Consider the following 21,587-nt stretch of genomic DNA (forward strand, 5'->3'; position numbering starts at 1 on the left):
AGCCTTTGGCTGAGTTAAGTGACATTTGTATATTCATTAATGCAACAGGAAGAGCTGGTAGCCAATTGAAATTTGATGAGGCCAGTGCTTTAGCCAATTTTTTCTTTAATATTTCTATTCATTCGCTCAACCTGTCCTTGGTATTGGGGATAATACACTGAACCAAATGTGTTTTAATCCCAATGCCTTTTCTACTGCTTGTAGATGTTTGTTTTTGAAATGGGTTCCATTGTCTGATCAATTTTTTTTCTAGGAAACCCATGTGATGGTATGTAATGATTAATCAAATGTTTTACCACGATATTTGCTGTTTCAGATTTGCATGGATATGCCTCTGGCCATCCTGAAAAGGAATCCACTATTACCAGCAAATATCTGTATCCTGACACCGGTTTTATCATGTCAGTGAAATCCATCGAAACCACCTGACCCGGAGCAGTCACGTCCGGATCGTGAGTGCCCTGGGGAGGTTTAGATGTCGGCATACAGTTATACCTGTTGCAAACACTGCAGTCCTGCAGTTCACTTTTAACAATTTGTCTTATGAAAGGATGCCACCAGGTGTGTAATCGTCTCAATGTTTCTTCCACACCTAAATGGCATATTCCATGGGCTTCAGAAATTAGATTTGTCAATTGTTTCTGAGATGGAATACATTTACCTTCTTTCCGCCATATACCTGCTTCATCTTTTTGTCCCCCTTTGGACATCCACACACTTTTTTCTTCCGGGCTTGCTTTTTCCTGCCACCGCTTAACTATTGCTGTGGTTACTTCTTGTCCTTCTCCTAATTCACTTTCGCTCACCATCAATTGTAATATTGGGCTGTAGCCCGCCGCTTCCTTTGCCGCTTTGTCTGCCGAATCATTTCCTACTGACACAAAATCATTATTTTTTGAGTGTCCTTTACATTTTATCACAGCTACTGCTTGAGGCAGTAGTAAGGCGTCTTTTAACGCAAATATGTCTCGATGGTGTTTAATAGGTGTCCCTGTTGCAGTCATGAAGTCATTTCTTTGCCATTCTGCCATGGCGGTGTGCACAACTACATGTGTAAATGTTCACAGTCTTTCCTTGTGCTAGCTTCAGTGCAGTTGTTACAGCCACTATTTCTGCTCGTTGAGCTGACTGTGGCCCTGTGAGTCTCTCTGCCACTATCATGTCAAAAGTTGTTCCTATCATTTGTGTTACAGCAAAACCTGATTGGAGTCCTTTATTGCCTTTAAAACAACAGCCGTCCGTAAATAACGTCAAGTCTGGGTCGTCCAGTGGTGTGTCGTAAAGGTCTTTTCTCAGTGAGTTTTCTTCCAAAATTCACTGAGTGCAGCAATGGGGTTGTCCTTCCATCAGGCCTTCTGCCATGTTAATTCCTTCATGTATAAACAAAATGTGGGGTTGTGTCAGGACTGATTCAATCTTTCTCTGTCGTCCCCCTGTCATAGTAAATGCTTGGCTGGTTACGTACTGCACTGTACAGTGTGATGTACGTACTGTCAGCGGGTGATGTAACACAATATGAGATGTTTTCTGAATCAGGCGAGCTAATGCTGAAGCAAAAGCTGCACAAAGAGGATGGCGTTGTTCATATTTTTCAAGAGGCGTTGATGCATAAAGGCAAACATGTCTGTCTTTCACCTATCTCCCCCTTCTGATAAAGAACAGCAGAAACACTGCTGTTTTTTTTTCAGAAACATCCAGAAAGAACATCTTGTTGTAGTCAGGGACGACAAGAGCCGCAGCTGATGACAAGAACTGTTTAAGCAGAACAAAAGAGTTTTTAGCAGCTGGAGTCCAAAAAAGAATATGTGATAGGATTCTCATTCCTTTTTCATTAACTAATTGTCTGAGAGAATGAGTCAGTTCCGCAAAATCCGGAACATGATGTCTGGAGTAGTGCAAGATGGTTTGGGATGGTGCAAGATGGCATCTTTGTGTGACGGAGACATACCTGTTTCATGTCTCGAGACGAGACGACCCAGGAAAGAAACCTGAGGTCGGGCAATTTGGAGTTTGTCTCTGGAGCACTTCAAACCTACCGAAGCCAGATGGCTCAAAAGGAACTGTGTAGCTTGAAGGCAGGAACGCCTCGGATGGTGCAGCTAGTAGTAGGTCGTCCACATACTGCACCAAAAGAACATCCGGAGGAAGTTGGAGAGGTGACAGCAACTGTCGAAGGTAATTATTGAAAAGTCCAGGGGACAATACAAAACCTTGAGGAAGACGGGTGTAGGAGTAACACTCATTATTCCACGTAAATGAAAAATACTTCTGCATAGACGGGTCAAGAGGAATACAAAAGAATGCATTAGCAAGATCAATGCAGGTAAAATGAGTGTGTAATGGAGTGATCTGTGACAGACTCGAGTGAGGATTGGGCACCAGCAGGGTAGGGGTCAAAACTTTAGCATTAATAGCTCTGAGATCATGCACCATACGAAATTTACCAGTATTTTTCTTTTCTACTGGGAGAATAGGAGTATTGTAGTTAGACCTATCAATTTTGCAAAGAACCCCCGCTTTTAGTAACCCTTCAATAGTTACTGAGATGCCAATTCGTCCTTCTTCCTTCATGGGGTACTGTGGTACCCAAATGGAGTCAGGTTTCATCTTAAAAGTTACTGGATTAACATTACATAGGCCCACATCAGTAGGGTCAGTAGACCACAGTGCAGTAGGCAAGGATTGCAACATGTCACCAGCAAGCTCGCTGTCAGATGTTTCTCTTCCATGATGTCGGTCCAAAAGTTGGTGTTCTAAAACAGACATGGATGCGAATAAATCAGATTTAATCCAATAGGCATCAAGAGATTTGGAATACAGCGGGTCTGTATGTAAAGAGGGTTGCCAATCAGTTGCTTGTGTGCAAGACAGGACAAATGGACCCAAATCTTTCGCCGTGTGCTGGGATGACACCATCAGTGAAACATGAGGATGACACGGAGACATAGATGGATCAGGTGGATATGCCATCCTATACCATTGTGATTGTTCTTCAGTCAGAGCAACTGAATAAGCCACACCGGGTTTGCCTGCAAACAGATCACCCACACGCTTCACTGTACATCTCATCACCATATCTGTCATAGAAAAGAGTGCAATGCATACAGTCAGATACCATATCATACGATCTGAGATTACAAACCCAAGAAGACCAAAGAGTCCAAAAAGTCTCAGCATCCCTCCAGCCGGAGGAATCAGTGTCAATCTTTGCCCAGTAGATGTCAGCAGTGGCGCAGGTCATGGCGTGTAGAGGCACCACTGGAAATTGGGTGTAGACATTGGAGGCGGAGTCACCAGTGCAGTAATAAGTATGTCCGTCTGGAAACTGACGAGTGAGCCCGTCCGGGCTACACTGGATCAACGGAGCAGTCCTTATAAGAAGATCTCTTCCCAAAAGATTCACTGGACAGTTTGGTGCGTACACAAAGGAGTGAAGCAAAGTTTGTGTGAAACACTGGGTATGTACAGGAGTTGTCATATGCAGGATAGTTTCTTCTCCCTTGAATCCAACTAATGAAATGCCTTCGGCGGTGAGGGAACTATCAGGTGGCAATGTCATAATAGTGGAGTGACGAGCTCCAGTGTCGACCATAAATGGTAAAGAAGTTCCTCCTACCGTTAGTTCAATCATAGGTTCCTGCAGACCTTGGCATGTGAATTCAGGGCCCCATCATTGCGGAAACTGTCCACTAGATGGCGGCAGGAACTGCTGGTTTGGCACAGGCGGGTACTGCTGCTGGGGTGGAGCTTGACGCTGTGGAGCGTTCTGTGTGTGGGGTGAGGGGTAACCACGTCCCCTCGGCTGGTTGTAGCCGCGCCCTTCTTGTTGACGCCTGCCTCCTCTGCCTCTCCAGCCTTGTGGGCGTTGCTGACAGTCACGAGCCCAGTGTCCAGTGCGGCCACAGTTGTAGCACTGGTTCCGACCCATGAATGGACCCGACTGATACATAATACACTCAGACATAACAGTTGGTGATGAGTTAACAGTAGAAGCCGGAGGAGCAATATTCTCCTCTCGTTTCTTAAAATGTTTTAATTGCATTATTGCTAATTGTAATTCAGTATTCCTATGTTTTTCTGTTTTTGACTCTATATCTTTAGCATACCTCCTCAGGTGGTGTTTCAGATGAGACAGCCACCGGGTGTGGTCTGCACCAGGAAGATCAGGATTCAGGATGTTGCCTGCACAACAGACTTAGGGACACCTTTCACCACCGCTGCTCTAAAAACTTGTGAATATAGTGCAGAGTCAGTCGGCAAGTGTCCAGTTTTCAAAGAATATTCTACAAGGGCACGGTCAATGAATGCCGCAGCCTCCTCGTCAGCTTTTGGAGCGAACATCAAGTCTGAAATGACAAGCTCAGGAATAGGAAACAGTGAGTCAAGCGCTGAAAACAGTGTCAGGTAATTATCACGTGAGAGGGCCTCACCATCCATTAAAGAGGACAACCCTGAATTATTCATCAACACTTCTAATTCAGAAAGTGGGCACGCCTGAGTCAAGAGCGCGTGCACATCCCCTGCGGTTAAAATCTGCCCTGTAGCCGCTCTCTGCACAGATCTCAACCAATATTCACCACCCGCCTGCATTGGGGGAAATTTCTGCATCAACACACTTAAGTCAGAGGGCAAGTAAGGTTTATAAACCATGGCAGAGTTTCCTGTTGCGGGGTCAACTTTTGCCATCATTGGGGCTTGAAAAATTGTCTGAGAACGCGTAACTGATCTTTGGGGAGTACTGTCTGAGCGACGTCCGGTCATGCTAATGTCTTCTCTTTCCTTGCTTCTCTCACATCCTTCCTAGACCCATAGCCATTCTAGCATTAGCCATCATCTTATCTACTCTTCTACAGTGCACTCTGACTTTTCTACCTCTGGTAGAAAACCTATTTGTCCTTTCAACTTCTTTGTCCAACAACTTTCTTTTCTTCACACATGCTTGTTCCACCTCTTTCATCAATGACACCAAACATCCCCCCCTCACAACAAGTTTTCATCCAATTATTCAATAATTCTTTCTCTCCATCTCTATCTTTTTCAAGCACCCCTCCCACACATACTTGACACGCATGTTTTACCTGTTCACTCAACAACATGTTCTGACCATGGTTTGGAAGAACACGTAGGTCAAACCATTAATTTTTGCGGTAAAATACTCCCTCCATTTCTATATTATTTACTTACTTCCTTATTTATTATTATATTTTATTTTTTTATTAATTCAGTGACGTCTTATTTGTGGTACCACAGTTACACATAGGCTTTTTTTATTTATTCAAAAACATTGCTTATACCCCCCCCCCCCCCAAATAAAATAAATGTCCGAGCCTTAATTTCACAGAAGTGGTCGAACTATTCCTCTTATTTCTCTTCACTCAGTTGCGCTCAATTCATCGTAACGTTACTGCGTATACAAGGATTTCAGTTTCTAGGATTCTACAGCTTCTAGGATTCTAAAATAGAACAAAACCAAAATAGAACGAAACCACCTTGTATATTTAATGTCTTAGTAAAATCCAAAAACAAGGACTTCTTGTTTCTAGGATTCCGTAAAGGAACGAAACAACCTTGTATTTTAGACTTTACTAATATCTGTTCACTTAGATCTCTTATCTAATTTAGTCACAAATTAGATGACGTGAAAACAGGTCTCAGAGTACTCAATAGACAGAAAATCAACTAGGAGGATAAATGTCCTCTTACCTGTAATTACTTGGCGCCTGATGTTCTGTCTGCTGACCAACACCTCAACCCGAAAATCACATTCCGGGTCACCATCTGTTGAAGAAATGTATCTTTTCTTCGCGTGTTAGTTTTTTTCCGGGTGGAGAGAATGTTGATTTTCTGAATACAGACTGGAGATCGGTGAACAGTTCCTTCACAAGTGCCAAAATTGCTGACACTTACAACATTCTTATACTATCTAGAAGGGCGGTACCACCACCCCCTTCTCCCCCCCCCCCCCCCGCCTTTCTCCTCCCAGCCACCAGCCCCCAGCCAAGACAGACTTTTACAGCATTCAATACACATTGACAGATGGCCTTTTGATGTGGAAATATAGTAGGTCTCAGACCTGACGTCACCTAGCATAAGATAAGACTTACAAAGAAATCATATTAACACATTGGCTTCAACCCCAGACAAATGGCCCATTGTTATGAAAATAGAGGAGGCCCCCCCAAACATCATTTAAACACTCACCCAGCTCTACTGAGGAAATTAAAACAGTTATGACTAAATCTAAACAGTTATAACTAAATCAAAACAGTTATAACTAAATCAAAAAAGTTATAACTAAATTAAAACAGTTATAACTAAATCTGGGCAGAAGACCCTCTACAATATCAAGCATGTCAACATGCACACAAGGATGTCAACATGCACACCGAGCTTGATATGCGTGATATCAAGCTCAGCGTGCCCACTCGTAGGCTAGTAGACACATTACATTGACCTTACAAGTTAACAAGTACACTTACATTGAGTATACATGTTAACAAGTACACTTACATTGAGCATACATGTTAACAAGTAAGCTTACATTGAGCATACATGTTAACAAGTAAGCTTACATTGAACGTACGTGTTAACAAGTAAGCTTACATTGAGTGTACGTGTTAACAAGTAAGCTTGACATTGAGCGTACATGTTAACAAGTAAGCTTGACATTGAGCCTACATGTTAACAAGTACGCTTACATGTTAACAAGTAAGCTTACATTGAGCTTACATGTTAACAAGTAAGCTTACATTGAGCGTACATGTTAACAAGTAAGTCCAAAAATGACTGCTACATCACTAGTTCGAGTCTCTTCTGACACCACTAAAGTGTCAATTTTTGAGCCCACTGGACACTCTCTGTCTATGCACTGTATATTGCACTGTATCTATACAGTGCAAAAGTACTTATCCCGTTACTTAAAAATAAAACAAACAAACTGAAAACAGCCACAATGCTTAAGCATGTGTTTTGTAAATACGGTTTATTTTCTTTAGAGTTATTGCGTTCCAGGCACTTAAGGGTTAAAGCTTCAAGACATCTAATTTGAATATCGACCAATCAAAGTTCTTGTCCCGTTTGCTTTATTTGCATGCAGTCCACTAGTAAACGTGTTGGCGTTTGAGTCGCATTAAAGACGTCTATAGTCTATTGTTGCATTTTGCATGTTGACGTGTAAGGGCCGAATGTCCACTGGTATCACCAGTTGCGTTTTTTCGTACCTTAGTGGTTCACTTGTAAGGTTTAAAATCGATTACTAGTTAACTAGGAAGGCATAGAATGTATATTAGTTACACTAGTTGGGATCTTCCCAACCTTACTAGCTGACTAGTGAGATACAAAATGTGATCTAGTGAACTAGTAAATGCAAATATACCCACTTGTGGCACCAGTTGGGCTAGTTTTGACCTCACTTGTTAACTAGTGAATCACTTGGTTTCTCTCTTGCAAGCTAGTTACATCCAGACTGAGTCACTAGTTAAGTAGTGACACTGATGTTTATTTAACTAGTTAACTAGTGGAAGACATTTTCTTTCACAAGTCAGACCAATAAATGAACTTGTACAAGATTTGACAGAACACGTTAGACATTTTTCCTACATGTTGGGCGTGTCTTTTAACTAGTGGACCCTTATGTAGCACTGGTAGGCAACTGTGCACAACTAGTATAGCAAATATCTAACATGTAGTGAATTTTGTTGCACTAGTTGATGTTTCTAGTATAATAGGCGTAATATACAAAAATGCTTACTAGTTCACTAGTTGACATGTGCACACAACTAGTGAACTTGTGAAGTGTTGTAACTGGCAAACATGTCAACTAGTGAAATGAAATTATTTTCACTGGTTAACTAGTTGTGTGTACATGCCAGCTAGTGAGCAATTATGTGAAACTTGCACAGTCAAAGTCTGTAATAGTTCAGTCTTGAAAATATGTTCTACTAGTAAGCTAGTGATAAGAAAATCTGTGTCACGAGTTTACTAGTTACTCACTCTGTACATAGATACTTTACTTGTAGGAAAACACGTGTTTCACTAGTTAACAAGTGGGATCATAATGAGCCCAACTTGTGTAACTAGTGGATATCTCTGCATTTACTAGTTAACTAGTGAACATTTTAAGCCTCACTAGTAAGCTTGTAAGGTCCAAATAGATGCAAGTAGTGTGTAGTCTGGGTTTCTGCATTCACTAGTTAACATGTAACCGTAATAGGCATCCATTTGTTAACAAGCTCTAATTCCTCAGGACAACTTGTAAACTAGTGTAAAACATGCAATTAAAGGGGGTGGGATAATGACAAAATCTGAATCTTGATTGGTGTATTTTAACTGCAGAGCCAATAGGAATCCTGGATGCATGTCTGCCCCACCTCCTCATTATTTTCTTGGGTGTAACTAGTTGACTAGTGAGCATGTTGGCATCCACTAGTTCTACTAATGAACGTTTTGGACCTCACTAGTTGAAATAGTTCAGTCAAAATGTCTCACTAGTGTAACTAGTGGATATTTGGGGCATCACTAGTTAACTAGTAAAACATTTGCGTGTCACTAGTTCAACATTTGGACTTTAAAAGCCATTCACTAGTTAACTTGCCAGTGTTTTGTCTTTCACTAGTTAATTAGTGGGTGTTTCAGCTCTCACAACCTAACTAGTGCACGGCAATCATTGAGGAGAATTTACGTTTGACTAATTCACACGTTGCTGAAAATTAGTGACTAGTCAGAGTTTCTGTGCAACAAGAATGACAAAGTGATTAGCTAGTGTGGCTAATTGTCCAACTAGTGCTGACTAAAAATGAACTAGTGAGAAACACTACTGTCTGATAACAAGGATATGGAATAAATGCTCAAAGGGCTTGCCGTACAGCCCAACCCACGCACACACGTTTCCACCTCCAATGTGCATCTGGGACGCTGGGCGGAAGTAACGCATAACCAGATGCGACACAATAGTCGAGCGTGGGAAATAACACTTAACCAAAACACGGAAGCCATGGAGGACGACGCTACTCGGTATAGATTGCTCGTTATGTTTTTTGTGGTGCTTCAGATGTGACACTTCTTTCGAGCTCGCAACGCAAGGAGGATCGCCGCCGCGAAGAAAAGGACGATGTTTTATCATCGGAAAGCCCTCAGTGTGCTGGAGACCATAAATAAAAAACTTGACGTCCTCGGCCTCATCCACGAGGACGTCAAAGAATTAAAGGTAAGCCTGGAATTCGTCAGCCAACAGGTAAGTGACCTCCAACGGGATAATACCGAGTTACACTCTTCACTCGCGGTTGTTTCAGCCGAGCTGGAAATTATTAAAAAGGAGAATACAAAGGAGTCGCTCACGAGATGCTGTGACTATCGCGAGACCTACAGCGAGACCAGAAACCCTAACATGGCGGCGCCCTGCTGCTAAGATAGAACTAGCTCTATTATACTAAACTAATCCAAATTTAACCATCATATATCTTGGCTTTTCTCTTCTCTCTTTCATCCGGCAGATCTGAAATACCACCCAACGTGGAGGACCTTGAACGTTTCATCGACGGATATTTTTACAGCTGCGCGATGGAGGATCCTAACATCGAGAAACCGTCGAAGAAACCTTCTTCGAAGAAGAGGAAAAACGACTCAGCGACGGACACGGACGACCTAACCACTACGGACGTTTCGGTCAGTGTGCTGGAGTCCATAAATAAAAAACTTGACGTCCTCGGCCTCATCCTCGAGGACGTCAAAGAATTAAAGGTAAGCCTGGAATTCGTCAGTCAGCACGTAAGTGTCCTTAAACAGGAAAATGCCGAGCTACATTCTACACTCACGGCTGTTTCAGCCGAGCTGGAAACTATGAAAAAAGAGAATAAAACGCTAAAAGAAACAGTTTTAGATGTCCAATCCCGTAGTATGCGGGAGAATTTAATATTCTCAGGTATTTCTGAGAATACCTCTGATAACCCAGAGGTTGAGATAAAAAAAATTATGACGAATTCATTAAAAATTCCTCAGGAGACGGTAAATAACATCTCTTTTGACCGGGTACATCGGCTTGGAGCCCGTAGAGGCAACAAACCCCGTCCTATTATTGCCAAGTTTGAGCATTTTAAACAGAAATTATTTGTTAAAAGTAAAGGACGGGAGCTTAAAGGGACCTCATTTGGAATGAATGATCAATTCCCGAGAGAGATCAATGAGCGGCGAAAGGTACTGTTTCCTATAATGAAACAAAATAGGCAGGAGGGTAAACGGACTACGATAGCCGTTGATAAGTTATATATCGATGGCCAACTATTCCGGAACCCCAATTCCACTCCCTGGCTGTTCTAATTAGCATTGGTGGAACTAAACTTAGTTTGATTACTAGGTGTATACATATACTGTATATGTGGTTATAAAACCAAAAATATGAATACTTATTATGTTTAGGCTATAGTATAAATATAATATTAATACACAACTATATCTAAAGTATATTTAAATAAATAAATAAAAAATCTCGCTTGGGTTACTGGTGTATTGTTATGTTTAATCCCCTGTTAATTTCCTTCACTTTCACCGCCCTACTCGTTTTTGCACTGTTTTATTTACTTACACGTTACCTTACACGTTACCTTACACGTTACCTTACACATTACCTTACACGTTACCTTATACATTACCTCATATTTTATACAAACTATATAAATCACCTAACCACTTTGATTCTATCCTATAACATGCCAGTGGTGGCAAATGGCCTATACAGATATATACATAGGACTGAGTTTATATTATTTGTATGCATAAATTAGTTCTGGTTTCCTGGAATGTTTGTGGCGCTCGCTCACAGGCAAAAAGAATAAAAACTTTAGACCATCTCTTAAAATTAAAAGCAGATATTTGCCTCCTACAAGAAACCCACCTACAAAAATCTGAAGAAAAATTACTTATTGATAAGAATTTTAGCCAAGCGTACTCTGCCCCTTATAACAGTAGACAAAGAGGAGTCTGTATACTCATACATAAGAATTTACTCTTTACTCTAAATAATACAATAACAGACCCAGAGGGCCGATACATTATTATTCAGGTGACTATATTTAATAAAATATATACATTCGGTAATTTATATGCCCCTAATAATGATGATCCGGCTTTTTTCCATGAATTTTTCTCTAAGCTGTTTGAATTAGCAGCGAACTCTACTATTATTATTGGAGGAGACTTTAACACAACCTTAAATCCATTAATAGATCGTTCTAATAAAACAACATGTATAAGGCGATCACAATCTACAAAAGTAATAGGGGAATATATGGATGACTTTGGCCTCGTCGACAGCTGGAGACTTAAAAACCCAAATAAGAAGGAATTTACCTTCTTTTCCGCTGTGCACCGGTCCTTTTCAAGAATTGATTTTTTTCTTACAAATAATTCTATTGCTGATAAAACCGTTACAAAAATACATCCTATTATTATTAGCGACCATGCACCAGTCTCCCTTTCCCTACAAGTTGATTATACCTTTAAACCACCACCTACATGGCGTTTTAACATCTCACTACTAAACGACGCAGAATTTGACAAAATTATAAGAAAAGAATGGGCAGACTTTTTGGAAATAAATGACTCTCCAGACCTATCTCCAGCTCTTCTCTGGGAAGCTGGGAAAGCAGTAATTAGAGGTAAAATTATATCATATTCATCTTATAAAAAGAAACAGGATCAAAAATTAGAAAAAGACTTGGAAGATAAAATTAAACAACTGACGGATGAGTACGCAATAAACCCAAATAACCAAATATGGACTGACTTACAAAATACAAAAATACAGTTAGACGATATGTTAACTAAAAAGACAGAGTTTATAATACAACAATTGAGATACAACAACTTTGAATATAATAACAAATCAGGTAAATTTCTTGCAAACCAACTTCAACGTAATCGGGAAAAATCGCTTACAACGGCTATTAAAGGTACAACTGGTGAATGTACACAATCACCAGAAGAAATTAATCAAATTTTTTATAATTATTATCACAACCTATACTCAGAAACTAATAAACCTAACCCAGAGCATATTGAGGCATTCCTCAGTAGCTTAAATATACCTCAGGTAACTACTGAATATAAAGATATGTTAGATGCACCACTTACTATAAACGAGTTGTACAGTGCTCTAGATAGTATGCCAAATGGCAAAGCACCCGGCCCGGATGGTTATCCGGCTATATTTTTAAAGCACTTCTGGTCAATGCTTGCTCCACTATTCTTAAGAGTAGTTACAGAAATTAAAACTAATGGTCACATACGCCCACACATGAATACAGCAGCAATTAAACTTTTATTAAAGCCAGAAAAAGACCCCACCCTTCCATCAAGTTACCGTCCGATTTCACTAATTAACACTGATATTAAAATTATCACTAAGGCATTTACATCTAGATTAGAAACAGTAATCCCGACAATCATTCATAGCGACCAAACAGGCTTTATTCGAGAGCGTCACTCTACTAATAATATTAGAAGGCTCTTTAACCTTATTAGTATGTCACAGCGGCATGATAAAAAGGCAGTTATTATATCATTGGATGCAGAAAAAGCTTTTGATAAAGTTAACTGGTCCTTCCTCTTTGCTGTTTTAAATAAATTTGGCTTTGGGAAGTCATTTATTCACTGGGTGTCAGTATTATATGATTCTCCTAAAGCTACTGTTACTACTAATGGGATTATATCTAAGAGTTTTACTCTACAGAGAGGCACAAGACAGGGATGCCCACTGTCGCCTTTATTATTTGCAATATTTATTGAACCGCTTGCATTAGCCATACGCCAGGAAAGAATGATTCAAGGAATTCACTCTGGGGTAACAGAACATAAAATTAATCTATATGCCGATGATATTTTACTTTATTTAGAAAAGCCTGCTATTTCGTTAGGGGAAGTATTTAACTTAATAACTAAATTCTCACAGTTATCAGACTATTCTATTAACTGGACAAAATCAACACTTCTACCTATTACAGAAAATTCATGGAACCCTGCAAGCCAGGACCCATACTACTCATTTCCTATAGATAATTTAAAATATTTAGGCATAAAAATCTCACCTAAATTAACTGATTTAATTCATTTAAACTTTACTCCACTTCTGGAGTAACTAGCATTTATAGTGACTTGGAGCGCTGGAATAATCTTCCTATTTCTCTAATAGGATCAATAGCCACTATTAAAATGAAAGTTTTACCCAAAATAAACAATTTTTTCTCAATGATTACATTTAAACCTACGGCTAACTGGTTCCAGCACTCGTTTTATTTAGGTGTGTGGGAGCAGAAAGGAATTACACATCTCCACCATCTCTTTTCAGATAATATGTTTATATCATATACATCCTTGCTCCAAAAATACAAGATAAAAAACGGAAACTTTTTACATTATTTGCAAGTTAAAAGTATGATAAAGAAACAAATTCCAACACTTCAGGGTACGCTCCAACCGCCTGTTTTAGCTAAAGATATTACCAAGCTTTCTCCGACAACAACAAAAAAACTCTCAAAAATATCTAAGTTACTTTCATATACTGATAAAATGTCTTTACCCGTTTCGAAATGGGAGACAGACAGTCTATAGCTCCGGAATCTGACTTTTGGATTCAAGTTTTTTTTTAAATGACAAAACACAAATTTGCAACTTATCCAATATAAAATTATTCATAGAACATACATTACTCAATATATGATGAAGAAAATGGGACTCTCAGACTCCGACATTTGTCTCCAGTGTTTACAAAACACTACAGACACTTATTTTCATGCTTTATGGTTATGTACTCCGGTTATGTATTTCTGGACTAAAGTCTTAGAAAAACTTTCCGCTATCTTGGACTGTAGGATACCGTTCTCTCCAAACGTGTGTTTGCTAGGTGACTTAACAACAACTGACTTACCACATAAACAATTTCAATCTACACTTGTAGCCCTTACTATCGCAAAAAAAACAATTCTTGTTAACTGGAAAAATAAACAAACTCTGAATATCGACCAATGGTCTAACCTCCTCATAAATCACATTTTAATGGAAAAAATATCTGCCTCAAATAAAAACCAAATATCAAAATTTATAGAAACATGGTCTACGTATATAGAATATTTTAACCTAAACCTGGTTACTTAATTCTGCCTGTTAGCGAGAGCCACCGCATCGCGATAACTTACATTGATGTTTCTGTATTTGGCAATTTGTAACTAATGGTTGTGTTTTTATAGTCAGGAACCCAGCTGCTGCCAACAGGATCGAGCAGATTCACCTCCAATGGGCACTAAGGGTTAAATATTCGGATTCACTGCATGCCAGTGGGTTAATTCTATAGGTGCTAGCCCCCCTGGCTGGGCATGGGCGGATCTGACCCTCTGTTGGCTGCTGGGTGGCGGCTGCGTCTTGGCCGTTCCCTGGGTCTCTTGGGGGGTGCTGCGTTGCGGGGCTCTCCCTGGTGTCCGGGGCGGCGCTGCTCCGGCGCGGTCCGTCACTCTGGGCCCGGCGACGCGGTTCGGGGCCTGTGGGCCGCCGGGGTGCCCCGTGGTTCCCTCTCTCCTCCCCTTTGCTGCCTCTCCCTCCTCGCCTCTCCCCGCCCGTCCTCCGCCTCCCTGCCCCTTCTCCCTCGTCACCCTTCCTCCTCTCCCCCTCTCTCTGCGGCCCTGCCGCTGCCCCTTGCCCTTCTTGTCGTCTCCTTCCCCCTCCCTTCCCCCTCCCCTGTACGCCTTCCTTCCCCTCCCCTCCATCCGTGGCCCGGGTCTCGGCGCTCCGCGGGCCGGGAGGGTGGGTTGGTGGGTATTGGTGTTTTGCCCGCCCCGCTCCGGTGGACCTCCTGGCACCTCGGGCGGGCCCCAGTATCCGGGGGGCGAACCCTATCGCCCCGCCGGGCTGGTCCCATATGCCATATGGGGTGGGTGGGGGTTTGGTGGGCGGTTGCGCCTCCTGCCCCCGCCCGGTTGGGGGGGGCCCCGCTGGTCGCTCCTCTTAACTCACTGCACTAGTTTTGCACAATACACTTTTATAGACATATAGGGCACATAACACACTTTGGGGGGGTGGGGTAGGGTGGAAACACCGTCTTCGCCCTACAACTCCCCTCCAATTTTAATGCACCACACTGGTGTGTGTGTGTGGGGGGGGTGTCGGGGGGGGGGTGCCATCGGTTGGGGCAGACCGCAGTATAGAGCAGTGCTGCGGTCCCCTGTCCGTGTCCCCGCCGCGGCCCCCCCTCCCCCACCCCTATTTATTTTTTTAATGCACCACATACACTCACTGACATGCCTAGGAGGCGGGTGGATCGGAGCGTGGGGATATCACTTCTCTGACAGCATTTGCACCACTGGTATACTAGAGCTGTTATGCCCTCATAACACCCAGATAAAGGAAGATACTGGTGAGCCATTCGGTCTCACTAGTTTTTTAACTACTGAGCCCGTTGCATTAAAACATACTGTTGGTTTACATTTTTGGGATAATGTCTTGTACACATGCATTTGTGTTTAGCTAGTGACAGAAAAACTTGTCCAGTCCAATGTTTTTAATGCTACCACTGTGAGGTGCACTGTACTTCAGCAGCTGCAATGACAAAAAACTTTTTTTTTTGTTATCTAATGCCATGTTATTTTTCTCCTGCTTTGCCTTGAGCAGGGTGGCCAAATTTGGGAGATGGCTTGGCTCAGGATCTCCGAAGTTCATCAGTATCTCTGCCTGTGATGCACGCCATACATGTGGTTCCATCCTGCCCTCAACGAGTTCTTGAGCTATCTGCGCACGCAAATGACCTGACATGAAGAGCTTTGAGCTGCCAGTGTGCAGGGAAATTGGTTGCACACATTAAAGTTATGTTTTACCAACATTAATATTGTGCAAAATAAAATCATATTCATCTTGTCAGGTCGACTGTTGTGTACATTTGAAGTTTGGGGGGGGGGGGGGGGGGGTTAACTCTTTGACTGCCAGACGTTTTCAGAAAAGGGATGCCGTCAGTGCCAGCCGATTTAAGCATTTTGACTGATATTTCAAGGTCCACAGAAAATGTTCTGTTTGGACTATGGAAACACACGTACTACCAAATGAAAGATTGAACTTTCATCTTTCATCAGAAAAAAAAAGTTTGTTTCTACCTTATTCCGTTCTTTAGTAATCAACAATAGAAAATGGTTAGTTTCATCCGATTTCGCTTGTTTTGGACCCAAATACGGAGAAATCAAGCTTTTAGTGAAACGATATTATTTCATGCACTCTAGTGAATTTTACACTTCTTTTTGTCCATGAATGATGCCACAAACACCTAAATAGTGCTTTACTTCTATAAAACACTACCACCAAGAATGAAAAAGTGTTTTTTGATAGCAAAATACGTTTATTTACATTCAACAGTGTAACAATTTGACAACAATTTGGCAAACTATTTACAAATGTGTGCAACTGTGGTGCTATTTACAAATATGTGGATGTTTCAACGACAGTTTTTCTTTTTGTGTAACACTCCCCTGCGTGCAAGGAGACGCAACAGCATTTGCACAACAGATTGCCTCTTTGCGTGCAGAAGCTACACTTTCTTGCAGGCCGTTTTTTCCGGGGAATAGCAAGTATATACTGCAGTGTGTGTTGCCATCAAGTCTAATATCAGGATCATGCTACGGTTACGTTACGGTGGTGTTACGTCTGGCTTCCTCATGTCCTTCAGTTGCTATACCGGGTGGTAAGAGATGTTCTGATCCATCTTATCCACTCCATTCATGGTGGCATCGTAGTCCAGAACCAGTGTCTTCTCCGTGATCAGACTGTACCCGCTCCTCCGATGAATATGCATTGGACTCGGGGACTTCATTGTCCGACAAAATGTCCACTTGTGCAGCTACGGCGTTAGCAGCGCTAGCCGGTAGGCTTTATGACGTGAGAATAAAGGCCGCGTCCAACTGTGGCGTCCAACTGTGGCGTCAACCTCGGGATTCACCATCATCATCATCATCAAGGTGCATTAGTCGATGCTTTTCGACAACTCTTCCTTCGCCCGATCAAATCTCCGCTTGTGTAGAAGTACCCGGTCGATTGTGCTGCGCGTTTTCCGGCGTTAGCAGCGCTAGCCGCGCTAGCCGGTGAGGATTACCACGTGATCATAACGGTCGCGTCAAGGCTTCCAACTTTGGCGTCAAGCTCGGAGTCATCATCATCGTCGACATCAATGCGCTTTTTAGTATTGATCGATGCTTTCCGTTTTTTAAAAAAATGCTCAAGCGTGAGCTGCTTGCAACCGGTTGCATCATCAGCCATTGTCTCCTCAACACTCTAGCTCCACCTCACGTCTTCTACTGACGCCCACGGTGGGCGGGCCACCCAACCTTGTGCAAAGAGTCATCGCTGCCATCTAGGGGCCAAAACGAGTCATTATACTAACTAGATCTGCCTGATACTTTCAGCACAGCTGCCCAAGGCTTTCATCCACCCGTTTCCAAAAAAAACATAGTGAACGTCTTTTAACGTCCTCGGCGCCCTTCCGTAGGTTTATACTAAACGTTTTATAACGTTTATGGCGGTCAAAGAGTTTTAAGATGGGTGAACTCTAGATGACCTAAAACAATTTTAAGCTACGTGCAAACAGCATAGAAAATGAAGGAATGACTTGTAGAAATGTGTTTATTAAGTACTCATGATCAAATTAACATGGACAAAATTGTCGGTATGAAAGAAAAAGCATATGTAATAAGTTAATGAAAATCAGACTTCTGAATTGTGTTCAAACAGAATTATTTTAATAAAACAAATTCATGAGAAAGGCATGGACAAAAATGAAGGTATTTGTTGCACAACGTTTTGAGGCAATCACGGCATACAAATGATATTTTTTAACTTTCATTGAGACTTTGATCTGCACCTCTCAGCAGTTGGGCTCACTCTTGTTCCAGTTTCACACTCTGTTTACAGATTTGAAGGTTGCTTTCTCCAGGTGCATGGTTAATAGTACAGTAAGCAGCACAAACGCCGTGACGTGATCACACGAAAACTTCCCTGAGTGTGGTAGGCTACCATGAGACGACCCTTCTCAATAGACCGCATCCAAAACAAATTAAGGCTGCGTCGTGTGTCACCACCAGAGCATTAGTGGTGACGTCATCAGACGAAACTAAATGTGTCATATCTATAAAACCGTCGCAGCACAAACTAACATTTTAACAGCACAAACCAGCACGAACGCAGCACAAATAATTGACACGATTTTGGGTGCATTTCGAAAGAAATGGGGGGCTGGATGATGTCATCATAAATTAAATATGACATATCTATAAAACCGTCACAGCACAAACGAGAATTTTAACAGCACAAACCAGCACTAACGCAGCACAAACGATTGGCACTATTTTGGGTGCATTTCGAAGGAAATGGGGGGCTGGATGACTGCATCATAAATTTAAATATGTCATATCTATAAAACCGTCGCAGCACAAATGAAATCATTAACAGCACAAACCAGCACTAACGCAGTACAAATGATTGGCACCCTTTCGGCTCCAATCTGAACTAAACGGGGGGCTGGATGACGTCATCACATGAAACTAAAATGTTTAATATCTATAAAACCGTTGCGGCACAAACTGTAATTTTAGCTGCACAATCCACAAAAAACTTGGAATCGTGATTCGTCTGACAGGTTTCCACTTTGCTACACTCCATTTTAAATAACCCCTGGCCCAGAAAAACGCCTGCACTTGGGCTGCTTTAGAAATGGGTTCTTCTTTGTACTGTAGAGTTTCATCTGGCAACGGCGGCTGGCACGGTGGATTGTGTTCACCCACAATATTTTCTGGAAGTATTGCTGAGCCCATTCTGTGATTTCCCTTACAATAAGCATTCCTGTTTGCGGTGCAGTGCCCTTTAAGAGCCCGAAGATCATGGGCATCCAGTATGATTTATTGGCCTTGAACCTTACACACAGAGATTGTTCCAGATTCTCTGAATATTTGGATGATGTTATGCACTGTAGATGATGATTACTTCAACCTTTTTGCAATTTTTCGCTGGTAAACACCTTTCTGATATTTCTCCACTATTTTTCTGCGCAACATTGGAGGAATTGGTGATTCTCTACCCATCTTCACTTTTGAGAGACACTGCCACTCCGAGAAGCTCTTTTTACACTCCAATCAAGTTGCCAATGTCATTAGTGGTCTGCTGTTTAATTGCAATTCCACTTATAAAAAAAAACAGCTGGAAGACCAGACTTAGCCTCTTATTGCTACCTGTCCCAACTTTTTTTTTTAGATTTGTTGGCACCATGAAATTTACAATCAACTTATTTTTCCCTTAAAATTATAATTTTTTTCAGTTTAAACTTTTGACCTGTCATCTATGTTCTATTCTGAACAGAATATTGAAATGTGGCCCTTGCACATAATTGCATTTAGTTTTTATTCACAATTTGTATAGTGTCCCAACTTTTTGGGAATTTGGTTTGTAAGTTTATAGGAGTATGAATGACAAATAATCACTAATATTAGCAGTGATAGGAGTTTTTTGCTTAGGGCCCCATGAAGGCATCGCAAAAGACCCCCACCCTACGCACAGTGCGTGATCTGAGTGGATAGTGGGGCAGGCAGCTCTGCATGCCTGGCCTTCTCCCTGCCACAATGAGAGCCTAATTCCACAGGATCAAGGAAGCGCCAAGTTTACACCAACCTTCCATATACGTTGTTTGCGTCATTCAAACTCCGTGTGGCTATTAGTGCTGGTGTTAGTGAATTCAACACTGTTTCTCAATGAATCTCATTAGCGTAGAGGTGGACAATTTCTCCGCCAAATGTATGCAAATGACCTAATTTACGTACGCTCAAAAACCACTAGTGCGCCGGGGCGCAATCTGGTTGGCAGCGCAGTTAGTGCTGAATTTCCCCATCTGCGCGTGTTTGGTGGATTACATGCTCCCGGGTTGCTCCATTTATACCGGTTAGCGCCGCGCAAAAGCTACGCAAACCTTTAGTGGATCTGGCCCTCAGTATTTTTTTCCTTTTTGGTACTAATACTTGGTCTAAAACCTTTGAGAATGATTGCTCTAAATTATTCTTAACTTTGAGCATGAGTGTGAATGGTTGTTTGTCTATACAGTATGTGTCCTGGGATTGGCTGGCGACCAGTTCAGAGTGTACCCAATTGCTTAGAGTAAGCTTGGATATGATGCATCTCACCATGATTCATGTGATTCAGTTATTGCAAAAGAAAAAGAAAAAAGTAGCACAAAAAAAGCTAATAACTTATTCAAATGATCATTTTTCATACCAAAAAAAATAAAACTATTTAAAAAATGTGTTAAAAGGTAGATATAAAGTATATATATGTAAAAATATATTTTATTATAGTTTATTAAATCTCTAATGTGAATACATATTAGTAAATAATACTTCCTGTCTCAACCTCTATCTCTGCGTCTGGGTTCTAAAACTACCACGTTGTGTCAGAACACTTAGGTCAGTATGGACCCAGCAGAGAGGGAGCAAATTGCCGCAGCAATGCGAGCTCAGGAAGCCCGTCTCTCCCAGCAAAAGGAGTTTCAGACAGCCATGGCAGCGCGAATAGTCCAGCTCACAGCACAGTTACAGGACGTTCAGGATCGCACCAATAGCCCTCCTGCCGTGCCAGAGACTCAATCAGCCATGCCAATTCCGCCCGTGCCGTATACCGGGTCGGGGATCAAGCTAGCCTCCCCTGAGCGATTCTCTGGGGAGCCAAGACAATGCAAGGCATTTTTGACTGACTGTGACATTCATTTTGAGTACTCCCCCCAGGCCTTTCCCACAGATCGATCCCGGGTGGCTTTCATGATTTCCCACCTGACTGGGAGAGCCAGAACCTGGGCCACGGCAGAGTGGGCCCGCAGTTCCCCACTCTGCGGCTCCGTCACGGAATTCCAAGCCGCTCCTCAGAGGGTCTTTGATCCAGCCTGTTCCGACCGGGAAAAGGCCCGGCAGCTAAGCAGCCTGATACAAGGAAAGGACTCCGTGAGCGACTATGCCATCCGCTTCCGCACTCTCGCGGCAGAGAGTGGCAAGAACTCCACGGCTCTCTATGACGTCTTCCTCAAGGGCCTGGCGACGTCCATCCAAGAGCTGCTCATCTCAGTCGATCTGCCACCGGATTTGGACTCCCTCATCGCCCTTGCCATACGGACGGATCATCGGCTGCAGGAGGTGACGCAGAGCCGCGGTCGCCGGGCAAGGACGATGGAGGGATCCCCGCTCTTCCAAGCACCAGGTGTGTCAGCTCCTCTCGGTTCTTCGGCAGTTCAGCGCCAACCCGTTCCCTTGGGGCGAGAGGAGGAGCCCATGCAACTGGGCAGAGCGCGGCTTTCGCTGGAGGAGAGACTGCGCCGAAAGCTGGAAGGTCTGTGCTTTTACTGCGGTAACCGAGATCATCTCGTGGCCGCCTGCCCAGCCAAAAGGACCCAAACGGTGAGTCAAGTTACGACTCCAGTGTCGGTTCCACGAAAACTCACACCAGTAAGAATCATTCACCGCACCACTCCCACAGACCTCCATGCCCTGATAGATTCTGGGGCTGATGAGAGCCTGATAGACTGGGGGCTTGTGAGA

The 21,587-nt window shown here is 42.4% G+C and overlaps 1 long non-coding RNA gene and 1 pseudogene across 1 annotated transcript; one reads left to right on the forward strand and one right to left on the reverse strand.

Moving 5' to 3' along the window:
• Window positions 1-3,633: 3,633 nt before the first annotated feature.
• Window positions 3,634-4,942, reverse strand: LOC147170358 (uncharacterized; annotated as a pseudogene).
• A 4,100-nt stretch (window positions 4,943-9,042) lies between these two features.
• On the forward strand, window positions 9,043-15,782 carry LOC147170359 (uncharacterized). Its single transcript, XR_015095484.1, has 3 exons — window positions 9,043-9,205; window positions 9,492-9,738; window positions 15,652-15,782. It is a non-coding gene; the product is annotated as an uncharacterized LOC147170359 (long non-coding RNA).
• Window positions 15,783-21,587: the final 5,805 nt, after the last annotated feature.

The sequence above is a fragment of the Leptonotus elevatus genome, chromosome 7, assembly GCF_054856555.1.
Source record: "Leptonotus elevatus isolate MCC_2025b chromosome 7, RoL_Lele_1.0, whole genome shotgun sequence".
NCBI lineage: Eukaryota > Metazoa > Chordata > Actinopteri > Syngnathiformes > Syngnathidae > Leptonotus > Leptonotus elevatus.